The sequence below is a fragment of a genome, unplaced genomic scaffold, assembly GCF_019419815.1.
Source record: "Pyrus x bretschneideri cultivar Hongxiangsu unplaced genomic scaffold, Pyrus_bretschneideri_v1 Contig64, whole genome shotgun sequence".
Lineage (NCBI taxonomy): Eukaryota > Viridiplantae > Streptophyta > Magnoliopsida > Rosales > Rosaceae > Pyrus > Pyrus x bretschneideri.
The window spans coordinates 1,793,672-1,809,660 of record NW_025999803.1 but is presented as its reverse complement, the minus strand read 5'-3'; the positions used below and the strand labels follow the sequence as shown (position 1 = coordinate 1,809,660).

Genomic DNA, 15,989 nt, shown 5'->3' with positions numbered 1-15,989 from the left:
TACGTAGTATATATATTTTGGAAACTATACTGGTTTTACAGCGAGGGGTTATTATGTTTTCAAAAAGGATTTTTGCAAAGATTTGTTTCTAGGCCCACTCACCCTTGTTTTTCGCCCCTCTAGGTTTTATTGCTGAGCTTGCATGTTGACGAGGATTCTTGACAAATCTTGGTGTAGATGATTACCTTCGATGGTAGAGTTCTCACCCTATCTTACTGTACTGTACTTATGCTCTGACATCACGTGTGAAATGGGTTCATTCCCGCTCACCGCGCACTCTATTACTTAGGCACTTTATGGTTTAAATTTATACACATTTTCCACATCACTACACTTTATGGCTTCGTCACCTTCCATGTGTTAGCCAGCACGGCTCGGTTCGAAGTCCAAGTGGACATTTCGGGTTGGGGTGTGTCAATGTACCTGTTGTTCAAATTTTAGGATAAAAATTTACCTGTTCTTATTTAACAATAATGTATCCATAATTTTATTTTTGTATGAATATAATTTACCTACTTTTTGATTTTATACAAAACTAACTTACCTACTGTGATAATAATGTATCTACAATAGTACACAAAAAATTTACCTTTTTTAACAACAATAGTGTATCTACAATTTTATTTGGGAAGTGTTATTTACACTCCAAAAATCTCATTCTACATTCCTCACAAGTGTATTTTTCTTTCCTAATATAGAAAGTTTGGAGTGTAGAATGAGATTTTTGGAGTGCTAATAACAATTCCCTATTTATTTTTGTATGAATATAATTTACCTACAATTTAACTTTTCAAAAAATGTATCTTCTATTTTATGTTTTACTATTATATATATGTTTCTGTGTTCGCAAAATAATTTATCTAAAGTTATATAGTTAAGAGATATTGTAATGCATTATATTAATCCATTATTAGACTGGTAAAAGAAATTGTTAAAAACGTTAGCCATAATGGTTGGCTAATAATGGTTGTATGAGAAAAGTTATAGAAAGTTGTGGCATAAATTGTAAATAACTTATATTAATAGGTTACTTGTTTTCTTGTGTGGCAATTTATTTAAATTTTGGGTTTTTATTGAATGTTGATTCATAGGTGGGTTTTTATTCGAGATTATGAGTTGTATGATCCTATATCTAAACAAACCATGTTTTTATTATTAATAGTAAAGAACAATCTTTCCTAGCAATAAATAAAACAAGTTTAAATTGCTCAAAAGTCGCAATAAAACGTTTGAAATTGTTTCTTAACAGAAATAACTTATAGGGAGGCAGGCAAAAGGGACTCCCAATTTTGAGTACCACAACTGAAAAACTTAGGATATCTACGAGACATTTATGACCTAACGCGTCAGAAACTAAGGACAAAAATACATTTTGTTATTGACATGCTATCTACCTCTGTATGATAACATGTAAATGTGTTTTGTGATTGACATGTTATCTACCAATATCATCAGCATGTTAAAGTTACAATAAAAAAAACGGATCATCTTTGTGTGGAGAAGAACTGGTTTAACAGTGGCTAAAGTTGAACCTGTAGTCATCAATGTTTTTATGAGAGCTTCCACCTTCATCAACTACGTTTGTAGCCAATTCTCTTCATCTGAGGGCATTTCATTTTATTTCTTTCTCATTTTCTTCTACTATGTTTCTCATATACATTGTTCTACTACTACTTGCCTTACAAGTGATAGGAGCATATTTAGGCGACTTACTTAGCTTGTTTTCGTGCATTTATATTGTTAATTCCTAGTTGTTTTAGTAGTTTAAGCCATTTTCGTGTGTTTTTAGGTTCATATGGCTAAGGAAGCAAAAAGATGCATTTTGGAGCATTTTGGACCAAAATTGGACTTGGAATGGATAGCTTATGTTTGGAGCAAAAGGAATGGACGAAATTAAAGACTCCAAGTTTCAGCAATATCAAGGGCTCCTACCTATTCTAGGTCACAAAACTTGTAACCTTAAGCATTTCCGTGTGTTTCCTTGTGTCTCCCTTCCTTGCCATACAAGGAAGGGCTTTGTTCCCTATTTTAAACACTTAAACACCTTACTTTCTCATACCTATTTCAGCCATAACCCACATGCACTCTTAATTATTCATCCATTTTCTCCCATTTCTATATCACACAACCATTGCCGTGCACATTCACCCCTAATTCCAGCCATCCCACTTCATCATTTCAGCCACCATGACATTATTCCTTCATCATTGCACCACATTCCAGCCTTGCCGTGCATAACCCACCACATAAATCATCACATGCACCCAAACAAGCCTAACCCGTGCATAACCTTGGCAATTCCAGCTTTCCACCAAGCAACCTAGCTGTCATTCCACATGCATTCCCCTAATTCCAACCATCCCACTTCATCATTTCAGCCACCATGACATTATTCCTTCATCATTGCACCACATTCAGCCATTCACCCCTTTCTCCACACCTTGCCGTGCACATGCATTCCCCTTTTACAATTCCAGCTTTCCACCAACCAACCTAGCTATTTTTCACATGCATTCCCTTCATTATTTCAGCCACATATTCTCCCATTCTCCCTATAAAACCATGCATTCCCACACCTCCATTCACAACACACAACAACAACCATCTTCCCCTTAGAACACCCCCTAGCCGTGCCTTCCCTTCCATTTTTGCACCATATCTCCTCCATTGCAGCCACTCCAACCACTCCCCATCCCTCCAAACCTATCCTTAGACCTTGTGCCACAACAAAGAGGAGGAGAAGAGTGCCTAAATGTTCATACAATTCAAGTTTGAGTTGTTGGAATTTTTAGGTGTTTCTTTTCCTCGATTTCAATTTTTAATTTCAATTCTCTTTGTCTTGTACGTATGAGGAACTAAAGCCCCCCTTGGCTAGGGGGGATTCGAAATACATGTTTACGCTTGCAATATGATTTGATTACTTCTAATTACGTTTCATAAGTTGTGAATTCAATTTACTTATCTATGTGAATTACATTGATTTGTGTGTGTTGGTTGAGAGTGCACGCTTAATTATCATTCATAAATTGGATGCTAGGATATAAGGAAATTTCACCTAATCGTTATGGAATTATATTCATAAGTAGTAAAGGTTGATGATCTCAATCGCGTTAAGTAAATTCTTGGCATAAGTTTCATGCAATCATAGTAACAAGTGCTTCGTCAATGCTTATGGTTTTCATAGAACGTAATGATTCTTGCTTGTATATTTATTATGCAATCATGTAGGGGACTTGTGGGGAATGTTTTGGGTTGTCGTATGCAATCATCCAATTCAATAACATTAGGAAAATCTGAGGGTTAATTAGTGCAATTCACGGTTAATCTGGGGCGTTGAGAATTCATGGTTTATTGAAAAGCAATTAGAAATCGTTTTGTGTGCAAGTATAACATGTGTGGAGATGAACCCCTTAGCTAGCTTCCCAACCATTCAATTCCATCAAATTCGTATTTACAATTTGTTTTCTTTACAATCTGTCCATTTTAGTTTAATTTCGTCAAAACCTCAATCCCCCCATATTTTGTTTAGTCTTAGTCTTAATCTATCTTATTTTGAGTTTTGCATTCTTTGAGTCTAGTATAGTGTTTTAAACTTGTTTTTACGTTTTTGAGTCAAAGCCAAGTGATTAACAATCCTTCTAATCCCCGGTCCAGAACGATCCCTACTTACATACTTACTACAATTGATAAAAAGAGGGTTTAATTTATGTGTCACATTCGTAACGCATCAACAAGTTACAACCCCTTTCTCATCACTCGGAGCTGTACGCCCTAATTTTCACATATCCTTGGCATTGGCTTTTTGGTCAGTCCATTCCGACAACACCATATTTTGAATCGTTGATGAAAGCTTCTTACTAAACATTGAAAGGCCATGACATGGATGCATTAATAAATAATACAGCCAACTGGGAGCCCTGAGCTACCCAAGCTTCTCAAGTAGCTCAGCCAATTAAAGTTTGTGACCCTACTTTTTGATAGCTCTCTAAACAAACCTTCACGCTAGTTGTTCCAACTCCAGCTCCACCTGTTTCATCGTGGCCATCAGAGATGATCTCTAGCGCTATGTCTCGTGACACTAAGTCTCCACCAAAATTAGTTAGAAGCGTGCTTCTTGTACAAATTAATTGTAGCTATGTTTCAATATTTTTGTACAAATTGTTAAGAGTTGCTGCAAATTGTTTACTGCTCAGAAGAATGAAGATGAAGCACAAAACCTGTCTAGGAAATGAAGGGGTTAAAACTAACTACCTTGTCAGCCAAGTCATCTTTACACTTGGGAAGATGTGAAGTTGTTGCATAGGTCCAAAAGCCTAAAGGTGACAAGCATCTATTAAACAAGTGACCCCATTAGAGTTGTGTCTTGGTTACAAGAGAGAATCTTTTGTGTACGTAACAGACTTCTCAAAATTTTTGTAAATAAACCATGCATAATATTACTTAATTATTTGAGATGCTACTACAAAAGTTTTAGCGGAGACGGAGAGCTAGTATTTGTAGCATATTTTCTCAGAGGGCTATTTTCTTTAATTGAAAGAAGTTTGGTCGCTCCATTAGTGCTTCACGAACAGCATATGGTGATGCCACTGCAACCACAACCTCTTTGTCTTTAACTGCGTCAAATGCATCCTTGAATTCCTTGATGTCTTTCAAGCTGCGTGGGATAAAAGAATGTTGAAATACCAACTGAAATCCCTTCTCTATTGCCCCTAATCTAGTTTTTGTTGAAGCGCCATTGCTTTAAAATTGTTCAAAAATGTGACTTAAATTTGGATATTAGCTAAACTTATCAAACAAACATAATCTTTTACCTGGTTGACAATATCTCTTCTCGTTGCCTTTGCTTATCTTAACTCTTCCAGTTGCTACTCCCATCATTGAAAGAGCATTCTCGGCCATCAAATTTATGATGAATCGATTGAGAAATCTGTTGGAGATCAATGGATGAATGATAACATGGTTGTTTTTATAGAGAGAAATATTTGATGGTATTGATAATGTAGTTGTCATGCTATGCTTTCAGAACCTGAAAACACGTCGAGAGATATCGTAAGATGTTGTATGAAAATCTTATGGATTAATATATAAGTATTTTGTCTAGTAAATTCTTTAACTTTTTTTATTTATGACTTTATTGTGTAAGGATGCCCCCATCCATACAAATTTATGGCTTCGTCCTTGTATTTGTATGTCACATAACTACTCAAACCTTTGGCATCGGAAAGCTTGCACTCATCTTGATTGAGTGATTATAAACACAATTTTCTTATGACAAATGAAACAATAACACGTGTACAAAGTAATAATTGCATTAATGTAAATTTAGGTTTACAACATCTGAGGTTGTAGAGTATATGTGTATGGCTATTGATTCGAAGGTCGCAGTGACGATCTCAAATGAGCAAATGCTGCAAGGTTTGGCTTATGACGATGGAGGAACTGGCACGTGTAGGGGTACTTGGTGGTTCTTTACAGATCTGATAAAGAATGTAGAGAGCTTTCTAATCTTTTGAGTGTTTGAGGCTTGAGAGTTTTGAGCATTTAGGTGTGTGGATGTATTTCTGAGCCCCATTCTTTGTCGAGCCTCATAATTATAAGCTCTCCAAGTCTTGATTAAGGCTTGACTTGGTCTTGATTTTTGGACTTGATTTGGGGTTGGTTCGTGATTTAACTTCATCAAATAATCTTTGATTTAATCAAATAAATCAATCACATTTCAACCTTAATTGGCCATCCTTGATTTGTCATTTGTTTAGTACAGCGATGTATTTTACACTAGGGAGAGGGGGAGTTCGGCTAAGCCACACAATGGACAACCTAATTTTGTATTGAATTCACCATTTACGAGATTCGAATCTAAGGTTTCTTACTTACAAGTGAAGAGGAATACCACAAGACTGTAGTACTGAGTGGCTTGATTTGGCATTTTAAATTAGTTAGTTAGTTTGATTTAAATGAAATTAATTAAAGAATTAATAAAGACAATTCCTTAATTAATTTTCACCAGTTGTTGACGCGTGTCACTCTTGATGACTCATATAGTTTTGATGAGTCATGTGCCATGTTTACTATTTGTGAGACACACAATGCAAGCGTAAGCCCTTACATGTTGAAACTTTAATGTGTTGGTGAACATTTACTTCATCGAAATTTAGACGTCTACAAATGCCCCCACTTTAAGGCGCAACGTATAAATGTCCTTGTCATGCGTAGAAGGTACGTTTCGAAGTCCCTCTGCATAGTGAATGTACTTTGACAACTATGCTTTGAGGTCCCTCTGCATAGGACTCGATCCAAGGGTGATGAACACTTGATCCTGAATTGGGTTGGAAGTTTCTTCAAGGGCCATCGAGGTTTGGTCTTAAACAATTTCACATGGTGAGTGATCTTTTGCTTTAGTGGTGATGAATCAGCACATGTTTCTTGCGCTTGTTGATTATCCATGATCTTGATCAAAAATACAAGTATGTTTAGTGTTTGCTTTGGCTAGAGAGCTTTCTAGTTTCTCTAAAGGCTTGGACTTACTTCATTTCTCTGAAGTCGAATTTTATCAAGAGTGGTGACATTATCTTGAACCATTCTTGTGAATTCTTTAAGGCCGTGAAGACTTGATCTCAAACAAATCGACATCACAACTAGTGTCACGTGGTGGGTGGTCTTCGACTTTAGTGTGGATGAATCGGCATTTATTGTGTTTGGTGATTCTCCACGAGCTTGATGAAGAACATGAGTGTAAGCCTTGAAATGACACATGGTTGATGAATTTGTAATTTGAAGTCATCCTCCAAGTAAGTTTAGTGAGCGATTTCATGCTTACACTAGGTACCACCATTAATGAACATGAAATGAGAGGCATATGAGGGCCAATTGAGATGGATTTGTAATTTGATTCAAGCCTCCCATCTTCTTTTGGACTTGTGATTTGAAGCTTCCCCATTTCTTTTGATTGAGATGCACACTTTACACATTTGGCACCATAAATGTTATGTCTCGATCCGAGATTCGTCTAGAATCAGCACTTAAAGGTAGGAAAATAATGGTACAACATATAATATATGGGGTGACTATGACTTATACATACAATATGAACAAGAGCTTCATTGAAAATAACTTAACAATATAGGGTGACGATACCTATTCTGAGTGTACCGCCAGCATAGCTGCCCCATTGGAAATTCTCTTCCTTAACCGCTACCTGTTACTCTACAAAACAACCCTACGATGTGGGATTGTTGCACCGAGCAAAACAAAACCAGGATAAACTGTGAAACTCATGTGAGTGACAATAATACAATATAAGTGAATATAAGTAAGATCAAATGATTAAATTAGAAGTAGTGTCTACATCCACACATGACTTTCTTCTGAATACTTGTTCAATCTGTCGATCTAATTACCATAATTATCATTTGATCGTTCTCTTCAAATTGTGACTCACCACTCACCTTTCATCATTTTCCAAATGATCACAAACATCCAGTTGCCACATATTTCATAATTTAACCATCATACGTCTCATTAATACATATAAGATACGTCTCATTAATATGTATAACAATGGTTCTTAATTTCAAATCTCACCACACATCTTTCGAGATAACAATAGTCATTATACAACCCCAAGTTAGGTAGGAAGGACACACCATCAATAATACAATCAAGTGTATGACTGATATTAGTATCTTTTTCATCATTGTATCTCTGTTTCTATCGAGTAGGAATGAGTCATATCCAAATCCGTTCACTTTAGATACACTATCAAGTAAACTGTTTGATTCAACTCTTTCTAGATTAAGGCACACATGCATTCAATCTCTTCTTTCCTATGTGAATAAATACTAGGGCTATAGAGAGACACAATTCGGCTGTAGCCTACAATAGGTAACCGAATAGGATGTGGTCCCCCATTGCGAATTAACCAAGTAGAATCACTCATGAGAGTAGTGATAGACGGTAATCACCCAATGTGGATTAACTTGGTGGGATCACCCCCAAACTACGTATGGCATACCTAGGTAACGAGGATGGCCCAATGTAGTTTAACCAGACGTGACCCTAGGGTTGCCTAATGCAATTAACCAGTTGTAACCCTCAAATAGTATGGTCCTCCTATGCGGATTAACTAGGCAGGGCCATCTATGTACAACAACTACACGGTGCAGATTCCAATTTGATGTTACATCACCTCATGTACTGGGTTAGCAGTACTCTACTAGCCCTTCCATTTCACAATCATTTGAAACATAACATAAATATATTTTTGATAACACTATCAGGTAAACATAACATAGTAGCTCTCATTTCCATGAAATCATTTGTAAATCTATGTTATATCCACATAGTATAACAAGGAAGTTGCACGGGTAACCATACCAATAATATTAAAGTCATTCACTTGAAGTCCGTTTTTCATTAAGACATTAACTTAAATTAAGACATTAAAGATTGTTAGGTTGTTAATTAACGAGGAGGGCAATTGTACGACACCATTATCTTTAGAATAATGTAATGCAGGTTGGGAGATTATATCGCACCACTCAAGTTAGTAGTCAAATTAAATATACAGTGTAGGATGGACGATTATATTGCACCATCTAAAATTAAATATGCAATGCAAGATGAGCGATTATACCGCAATATCTAAATTTGCAATAAAATTAAATAAAATTAAGTATTAGGTTAGTAGTTAGGAGGCTACACCAAATAAGAAATAAAAAATTTAAGATGGACTGCCAATTTAGTTCATGAATTATTACCTGTGTGAAAATTAGCTACATAAACTAATTTTTTTTTTCCAGAAAAATTAGTCTTTGAATTATACAAATCTGCCAATTACAACTCTGATATTAGATTCGAAGCTACTATATTTAATTTTCCGTCAATTTAAGTCACGTTACTTGCATGTGATACACATTGGAGGGTAGATTGATAATTTTTCGTAAAGAAATAGTGTATGAATTAACTTTAGAGGGTAATTAGACATTAGATTCGCAACCTAAATGAAATGCTAGGGGCTTATGGGCGAGAAAAAGATAGTTACACTCTAAAATGTATAAAGTGACTTAAGTTGACGAAAAATTGAATAAACTAGCTTTGAATATAATATTAGGAATGAAATTAGCAATTTTTAATGAATTTAGGGATTTATTTTACGAAAAAAATAATTCAGGGACCTAATTTTCATTGAGATGATAGTTTAGAGACTAAATCGGCACTTCACCCAAAAATTTAAGTGGACTGTGGTTATTAACATGAGGACTAGGATAAGGTATATTGGTAGCAAATCTTCATTGTGGTAGCAAGGGATCACAAAGCAGGTGAGGAAGAGAACGAAAGATGAACAGTATGATCCTAATGGGAAACATTTTTCGGCGAAGGAAATGAAAACTAGTTAGGGTTAGAGAGTCCTGTTGATAACGTGTTATAAATAGGTAAATAGAGAGAGAGAACCGTTGCTAGAAATCGAAGTGGAACGGGAGCAATGTATCATGCTATTTATTTTTTTAACTGTATTAGACAATGGATGTAGAAGAAGAGATGGGAGGGAGATTTGTATTATCAGTTTCTGCTTTTGATCTTGTGTGTTGTTTGTGAGGAAAAAGTAAGTTGTTTCGATGTATTTTTTGAGTCACCATATGACTCTTTTATATAGGCAAAAGTCACAAACAAACAACTACAATCTTACACAATCACAAAGGAAAGAATGATGTAGCAACTAGTGAGAACTATTTCTTGACCACTACCTCTCAATAGGTTCTGAAAATATAATATAAACTGTAAGCTTTGCTGTTAATGTTAAGGATCAGTACAGTAAAGCTTTATCGAATAAAGTCTAATAATACCTCCATTTTAGCTTTAAAGTCATAGAAAATCTGCTTAAATCGCTGCTGATCTGTTAACTGGACTTCTTGAAGAACATAGCTAACCTGTAATAACGTGAAATGAATGCATTAACAACCAAAAGTTGCAACAATAATACAGTGGAAAAGGGTAAAAACCTAGTGAGTAATGGTACACCAATTGCATGCCCAGAAACCTCCTCCCAATGCGAAGAAAATAGCAGTGAAGAGATTTTTTATTAAGACAAGGTAACCACTCCGCAGCTTATGATTGATTACCTCGGTGGGAATAGGATTAGGTTCCTTGGAAATATCTCGCAGAAGAGACCTGGAACACTTCTCAAAGCTTCGGGTGGATCATTAGTTTTCTTCTTCAGTCGCAGCTCCTCCGAACACAGTCAAAACGTTCCGTGCAAAATTTTACAGTTGATAACATGTATTATATTTGCTAACGGAAGTTGATGTGGATTTTTCAGTAAGATTTTCCCCATACCCCATTAGAGGAGAGAAAACAGCCTTAGACTGTTCCTTTGAGTCATTACAATCGACCAGAGCATTAAGGAAAGGCCTTGCAGAATTGATCCAATGTGAAACACTCTTCAACCTAATCCTAAATAGAGGTTGAAGGAGGTGAAAATTAACTTCGGAAGAACCTCCAAATCCATTTTTAAACAAGGCTAATTTGTTCAGTGGAGAAAAACTGAGGATACCGATTACATCTAACAAATGTAAGAGTGTATTAGACCATAGCACTAACTAGAAGCATGTACTAAATATTAAAAAAGAACAATAAGTTGCACGTACAAAACTGTTTCAGAATATTAAAAAACTTGTAAAACATATTAATTTATAAACTTTCGAGATTACTCTGTTGTTGATAATTGCAAGTGTACAATATCGTCCAAGTAATATAGTGATAAGTAGAGTGTCATTCAAATAAGGATCGGATTAACCTAAATTTACTATTGAGATTGACTTCAAACTACACTTAAATAAAAGAAGGATTACGATGACAACTTCAAATATGCAAAGAAACGAAATGAAAGTAAAAATAATAATTGATCGAACACGAAGTAAAAGTGAGTGAATTATGCAAGATTAATTTATGGAAGCACTAGGACATCAGGTTCCTCATTCTCAATCCCATCTAATCCCGTTATTCATATTAAATTCAAATTATTCCCATGTTGCTAGCAATTATCCCTTGATTCGTCAACATTTCCTGTCAAAATATACTAACCGTGTTTCTAACTATTACCCATGCTATGTCTAGCCACAGATATGGATAACTGAAACCCTTTACACTCAATGGATAATTACACGATACTACACATATCATAACCAGTATGTCTACTCAATTATGTAATTCATGGTAATTGTTATGAGAAGCAATCTACTAAACTCAACCTATTAGTCGCAATTTAGTTCTTCACACAAATAATGGCCAGTTATTTGATAATGACGAAGCACAATAACAATTACTCAACATGGAAAATAACTGAAATTAATATATAATAATGAGAATTATATGTTCATGATAAGAGTACATTCTATTCCTAGCAAAAGACTTAATTCATGATTAAACTAATGACAAACATGAATGAATTCAATGGCATAAAAGAAACCCAAAACTCCAATTCTGTATTCGTGTGCGAGTATGCCCTGGAAATATGCAATCTTCTTCCCTTGCGCCACACCCCGATTAGGCTCTCAATCCCGCCTCCTTATTCTTCCCTCGTCTGCCTCCTAATAAGGAATGAGAATCCTTGTCCCTTTGGAAAAGTCCAACCGGCACTTTTTATAAAGCCCAAATTGAACTTAATTTGATATAGCCCAAATTCCAGCACCACTCTCATATGGTAGCAGTCCACTTCGTTATTCTTTCATACTTCCCTTATAATTCTTCTTAAAAATCCACACTTATTTCCGACTATTATTTTTACAAAACTCACACAAAACACATTAAACTCGCCAATTTAATATAAAATCATGACCAAATAATAAGTAAAAGACGTATAAACATGCATATAAAATCAACCTAACATACTCCGATTCTGAAAATTCTGAATTTAAAAACCGTGGTCCGATCCAATATGATTCTAAAAATTTAGAATGAAAATATAAACTTGATTTCGATCGGATTTGTCCGAAAAATTGATAAACGTTTATCATCCTCATATATATCCATATTCGGGAAACACGAGACTTCCTTTAATCAGGTAAGATAAGTACTCCTAATCCAAATACTAATTGGTCTTTGATTATTTTTTGTTAGTAAAATAATTCACCTAATATATGTTTTTATCGTATTAATATGGATTAATTTTATCTTATTTGGATTTAATATCCTTTATCCTTTCATTGTCAAAGTTAATTAAACTTGAGCTTGCAAATTGTAAATTTGACCTTTGTCAATCAAAAAACAAATCTCAGTCTGCTAAGTTGTTAAATTAAATTAACCCAACAGCCACCTGTTTCACAGAGAAATAAACAACACTGCTGCCTACGAAAAAGAAAAACCCTACAGAATTAGGGTTACAAGAAGGATATATAGCTTTGTTTCATGGATTTTTTTTTAATTTTTTTTAACAAGCGATATTATCTACTCTAAAGATTTAAATTTAAAAAATATGAATTAATTAGAGTCCGGGTTTTGTGGGAGTGTATCCTTGATATGTCTGTTATAGAGAATGGCAAGGAGTGGAAAGAAAGTTGGCTGGGAAGGGAAGTAATCAGTTATCGAGTACAATAGCAATTTCAAATCATTTGGACTTCCGACTTGTCAGTTGGTTTTTCACTTAGATTCTTGATCCGGATAAGATCACTCATTATGCAGACAAGATTAGTAAATCTTCCACTATAAATATCACCTCCCACTCTCAATGTACTTTTCTCTTAATTTCATTCTTCCAAGTTGTTATCTCTCAGTGTTTTCTCTTCTGCACAACAATGGCTGGGGGCGGAATAGGTCCGACGAAAGGTGGAAAAGAATATCCGGGCAAACTCACTGCTAGGGTCCTTCTCACATGTATGGTGGCAGCTACCGGTGGTTTGATCTTTGGCTACGATCTCGGAGTTTCAGGTACACAACATGTGTTCTTTATCACAGTCCAAATTTTGTTTTATACATATGCATTCTTTAATTCTTAGATTATTGTGTTATTGTTTGCAACGTCATTTGTACAACCAAAACATGTATTAATTCTTGGTCTATGAATACGAATTTATATGAATTATACAAGTTTGAAAAATTGACATCTATGCTTGTGAAAAACCAATAAATATATCGTTATTTGACAACAGAGAGTACCCATATAATTTTTATTTTGTGTTCTTATAAAATATTGTATTTAATATTGATTGATTATTATGCAGGTGGTGTGACATCAATGGATTCTTTCCTGAAAAAGTTTTTTCCAGAGGTTTACATTAAGGAATCTACGATCAAACCTTCCGATGACCAGTACTGCAAGTTCGACAGCCAGAAGTTGACGCTCTTCACATCGTCATTATATTTAGCTGCTCTTGTGTCATGTCTTTGTGCATCAACTGTAACCAGAAAGTTTGGTAGGAGGCTTACAATGTTTTTGGGTGGAGTTCTATTCTTGATTGGTGCACTCCTCAATGCAGGCGCTCAATACCTTTGGATGCTTGTTGTTGGTCGAATACTCCTCGGTTTTGGCATTGGATGTGCCAATCAGGTACCACCATCGCCATCTCCCGATAGCCTATAAATTTTACTTGCTTTGCTTGATTCCACGTTGTACCACATTTATGTATAAATGGGTCTGGCAAGTTGAAAGCCTCTTATATATTAGACCATTAAAGTTGGTTAACTAAGAAAACCACACCTAATGAACTGTAAAAATTGATCGAGTTCCAAAACATGGTCTAAATTCAGTATTTTTTTTACCTTAAATGTGGTTAAGGTTAATTTTATCTCATGTTTTATTTGATTTTTTCAGTTTTCATGTGCTCGAGTTCCTATATGTGGTCTGAATTCAATATGTTTCTTTACCTTAAATGTGTTTAGATTACTTAATTTTATCTCGTGTTTTATTTACTTGTTTCAAATTTCATGTGCAGTCTGTGCCGATTTATGTTTCTGAGGTAGCCCCATACAAATACCGTGGTGCTTTAAACATGATGTTCCAATTGTCAATCACTATTGGAATACTTGCTGCTGGTGTCATAAACTATTTTTTTGCTGAGATCAAAGGAGGTTGGGGATGGCGCTTAAGTTTGGGTGGTGCCGCATGTAAAAGTATAAACATGAGATAAGATGATCGGGCATGAATGAGGAAGCCAAATCTCAGCTCCTCAAAATTCGAGGCGTCGCCAATGTTGACGAGGAGTTTGATGACCTAGTTGCGGCGAGTGATGCATCTAAGTTGGTCAAACATCCCTGGGGAACCTTGTTGACGAAGAAATAGAGACCTCAGCTTGTTTTTGCACTTGCAATTCCTGCCTTTCAGCAACTCACCGGCATGAATGTGATCACATTTTACGCCCCCGTCTTGTTCAAAACAATGGGATTTGGAAGTAGCGCTTCTCTCATGTCCACCGTTATCACCAACGCTGTTAACGCCGTAGCAACCCTTGTTTCGATTTTCACTGTTGATAAGGTTGGAAGGAGGACCCTTTTCATTGAGGGTGGTGCTCAAATGTTCCTCACTCAGGTTTAGTTCCTTTTCTTTCTCAGCTTTTCTTCATTTTCTCTTCCATTTTCCTTCATAATTTTCATTATTTCATAAGGAACAAATTCAATTTAATGTGTCATAATCTTTTTTTGCCATTTAATAGGTGATCATTGGAATTGCAATAGCTGTTAAATTTGGGGTTAGTGGCAACCCTGGTGAATTGTCCAAGGGTTTTGTTGATGGCTTGCTGGCGTGCATTTGTGTATATGTTGCTGGATTTGCATGGTCTTGGGGACCTCTAGGATGGTTGGTGCCAAGTGAAATTTTCCCTCTTGAAGTAAGGTCAGCTGCTCAATCCATCAACGTTGCTACCAACATGTTCTTCACCTTCATCATAGCTCAAGTTTTCACCACAATGCTTTGCCACTTTAAGTTTGGCTTGTTCTTCTTCTTCGCGTTCTGGGTCCTAATAATGAACGCCTTCATTTACAAGTTTTTACCAGAAACTAAAGGGGTTCCGATCGAAGAAATGCACACTATTTGGCAAAAGCACCCATTTTGGAAGAAGTATGTCCTTCAAGACAAAGCAATGGGCAAGGGAGGACATGGTGATGTCTAGACTTTTTTGCTCGGTTTATCTTAGGGTTTTTTATCTTTTAAATTTTTGTTTACCTGGAGGTTTAATTTCACTTTGTTGGATATTATTATTAGATTGTTTTTTGCAAGTTTTATTTCTGTAGAATGGTTAAGTTGTGAGATAACTTTGGGTGCTTATTAGATTAAAGCTTATTTGTTTATTTAATTACTGAGTTTTATTTGTTTCCATTAATCTATAAAAAAAAAGCTTCGTTATCTTAGGCTGCTGATGTAAGAAGAGGAGGGATTTAGCGCAGTCAGTTGCATTGGACTCGTTATAAACCTCCAGGATGTCCAGTATTTTGGTAGATTTTTCAAATTCTTAGCGGATCGGTACAGATTTACCAAACTACTGGATCACCCACCGACAGTGACGGATCCAGAATTTTAAACTCGGGGGGGGGTTCTCATTATAAAGATCAAAAAAATTATAGACAAAAATAACTTTGAAAATTTAAATATAATACATTTCATTCAAAAATCAAATGCAAAACAATATTACAAATTATAAAATTATAATTAAGGCGTCTATTATGAGGTTTTATAAGTTACTAGGGAATACCTAAGTTATTGATCATCTAATATGAATTACTAAATTTAAAACACCGGTTAAATAAAACTCTCCCCAAACTCCCACTATCTTTCTAACCAAACACATCATTTTTCTCTTTTACTAGTTTCCAAACATCCACCTTCTCTCTCACTAAGAACAAAGTTGCCATACCTCCACCAACCGTCTCCCTCCCCATTCTCCCGAAGCCATGGCAGCTCTACCCCCAAATTTCACCAACCCATGACAGATCATATCTATCTTACTAATCTTATGAAGGAAATTTCACTCATAAGAAAAATTACTAAGATGGTTGAAATAATT

At 35.5% G+C, this 15,989-nt stretch overlaps 1 pseudogene; it reads left to right on the top strand.

The window, feature by feature from the left end:
* Nucleotides 1-12,788: 12,788 nt before the first annotated feature.
* On the top strand, nucleotides 12,789-15,098 carry LOC103940287 (annotated as a pseudogene).
* Nucleotides 15,099-15,989: the final 891 nt, after the last annotated feature.